Genomic DNA, 3,223 nt, shown 5'->3' with positions numbered 1-3,223 from the left:
TCCTACCTTCCACTTCACATTTATAAAGCGTTAAGCTCTTTGAGTCTTGATAAACGATAATTCATTTCTACATCCTCACCTGGGCAGTTTTCTATAGGGAGTGGTTGCGTTTTTTTGCGTCGTTATTTTTGCAAGTCATCGTATCGGTTGGAATGACTTTACTAATTTCAACGTTCCAAACCTTCGGTCGCGTCATGGAGTAGGGGTAAGACGTCAGGGTTTCTTTCCGCCTTCGCGTCATGGGTTCGAACCTGCCTGCCTACTACCACTTTTTTTTTTTTTTGCTCAACACACACCGTCAAACACGCGGACAACGCCGGGCACCCAGACTAGTTATATATACAGAGTGGTTGGAAAGTAACTGTCTATTATTGATGGTAACCTTCTGTCTAATAAAACAATAGCATTCTGCTGCACTGCAGCATCTGCTGTGGCTTTACAGTTCGAAGTTGGAATTAGCTCTCCGGATGCAGGCTTGGGCGGGTGATAAGGAGACATACGTTTGCCAAGTTACCAGGCGTTGCAGACAAAGTATGATCGGAGCCAGCGCAGCTGCAGGAGTTGCCGGAAAGGTGTTACAGTGCTTCACCATCCATCTATCGGGATTCCAAACCGGATTTTTTTTTTTTTTTTTTTTGTCGGGGTTTTCTCCCTTGGCCTTTGTTTCCCCAAGGCATCCAAAATGACCCAACTCCCTATTATTAAGTGCTTGTGATTTATTATTGAAATATAATTCTTACAGGAAAAAAAAATTGTATAGCATAAGGTTTTATTTAAAATTCAATATGGGTGCCAGCATTCCACACTAGCTTTTAAAAACACATGGGAACCGCATCAACTGATTTCACAACAAACATCTTTGTTTTTCTTTTTTTTTTTTTTTTCACGAATAAGTCAACGCGAGTTTCCACGTTTCCACATTCATTGTAAAACTTGTTTCGGGGATAAGTATTACTCTGATCACCTAAACCGGGGTTCTGTAAACTACGGCCCGTGGACCAGATCTGACCCGCCAACGTCTTTAATCCGACTCTCAGAAAATTATTAAAAACGTAAAAATATTCAAGAAAAATTTTTTTAAATGGAAATGTGTGAAAATAATATGGTGGTTTTACTTTTTGTTTAGAAAATGATTAAAAGAATGAGGTTTTGGGGAACCAGTTTTGGAGGTTTTGGAGAACCAGTTTTGGAGGTATTGGAGAACCAGTTTTGGAGGTATTGGAGAACCAGTTTTGGAGGTATTGGAGAACCAGTTTTGGAGGTTTTGGAGAACCAGTTTTGGAGGTATTGGAGAACCAGTTTTGGAGGTATTGGAGAACCAGTTTTGGAGGTATTGGAGAACCAGTTTTGGAGGTATTGGAGAACCAGTTTTGGAGGTATTGGAGAACCAGTTTTGGAGGTATTGGAGAACCAGTTTTGGAGGTATTGGAGAACCAGTTCTGGAGGTTTTGGAGAACCAGTTTTGGAGGTTTTGGAGAACCAGTTTTGGAGGTATTGGAGAACCAGTTTTGGAGGTATTGGAGAACCAGTTTTGGAGATTTTGGAGAACCAGTTCTGGAGGATGTGGAGAACCAGTTTTGGTGGTTTTGGAGAACCAGTTTTGGAGGTTTTGGAGAACCAGCTTTGGAGGTTTTGGAGAACCAGTTTTGGAGGTTTTGGAGAACCAGCTTTGGAGGTTTTGGAGAACCAGTTTTGGAGATTTTGGAGAACCAGTTTTGGAGGTTTTGGAGAACCAGTTTTGGAGATTTTGGAGAACCAGCTTTGGAGGTTTTGGAGAACCAGTTTTGGAGATTTTGGAGAACCAGTTTTGGAGGTTTTGGAGAACCAGTTTTGGAGGTTTTGGAGAACCAGTTCTGGAGGTTTTGGAGAACCAGTTTTGGAGGTTTTGGAGAACCAGTTTTGGAGATTTTGGAGAACCAGTTTTGGAGGTTTTGGAGAACCAGTTCTGGAGGTTTTGGAGAACCAGTTTTGGAGGTTTTGGAGAACCAGTTTTGAAGGTTTTGGAGAACCAGTTCTGGAGGTTTTGGAGAACCAGTTTTGGAGGTTTTGGAGAACCAGTTTCATTAAAAAGCAAATCTAATGACAAAACGGTATAAAAAACGTAACTCTAAAATGAAAGCAATATGCCCTCTACCTTTCGAAAAATTTGGACATCATTTTAACTACATACTGGCCTTTGGACCAAGATCAAAGTGTAGTATCTTACCACGCTAATAATTTTTTTTTTAATTGAGTGCTAAGTAGGATGTCCCCAAGTACGAAAGGGCGAATGCGGTATTATGGTGAAAGAAGATTCTAGCTAAGAGAAACTTTTGTTTAGTTCTAGAGTGACAAGGATGACCAATGACCCCCATTGTTTCCCTCCTTTTGAGTTGGCCTTGTGCCTAAGTATTTTGTTCATTTTCATTTTTTGCCTGAATAAAAGATTTAATATCTCAAAGTGTAGTATCTGTTCTTCAGATGCTACACTTCAATTTCTTGTTCTCTCTCAATGGAGGAGAGATCCTTCACGACTGAGACAATTTTTAATTTTTGTTTCTTTTCTCCACGTTAACAAAAAACGACCCTGGTGTCTAACTCTGCCCCGTGGGGAGGGATTGTGAATGGGAACAACAGGATAATTACATGGAAATTGTGCCTAAAGTTCTAAAGAACTGTTCGTACTAATACAACGTCCTAAGCCTAACTATATTATATAATGGGACGACTAAGGTTAACGGCATAGATGAATGTTGATGAATACTACGAGGGGATTTAAAATCTCATATCAACAACTAAAAGCAACAAATGATCCAGAATACAGTTTTCCTATCGTCAAAATTCTCGCTCATAAAATTTAAGAACTGAAGGAAACAATAAAGGAACAATCTTTAAACTCTCCTTCTACCTTATTCATTTCTTGTAAAAACTATATTTATTCCCAAACAAACAAGGCGCACAGCAATTTAGACTTAAATTAGAAGCCAGAATTAGGGGCCATATTTATATCCTAAGTTGTACATTAAGATGTTTGTTCGCATTACATTTAAATTTCTGCATGATGATACATGCGGCAAAACAGGGGAAAAAAAAAGAAAATTTGCCAGACAAGTCTTTCGAGGAAGGTTTTCCAGCATCTGCAGTGAAGGGATAGGGAGTTTGCTGATCGTCGGATTATTTTTGGAAGTATTTGCGTCGAGGGGGGTGGCACGTGCAGCAAGTTCATCGGGGTATATTTAATTGA

This window comes from Euprymna scolopes, chromosome 31 (assembly GCF_053919585.1).
Source record: "Euprymna scolopes isolate OS-2025 chromosome 31, ASM5391958v1, whole genome shotgun sequence".
NCBI classification, from domain to species: domain Eukaryota; kingdom Metazoa; phylum Mollusca; class Cephalopoda; order Sepiida; family Sepiolidae; genus Euprymna; species Euprymna scolopes.
The sequence above is the reverse complement of the archived record's forward strand: the minus strand, read 5'-3'. Positions refer to the sequence as shown.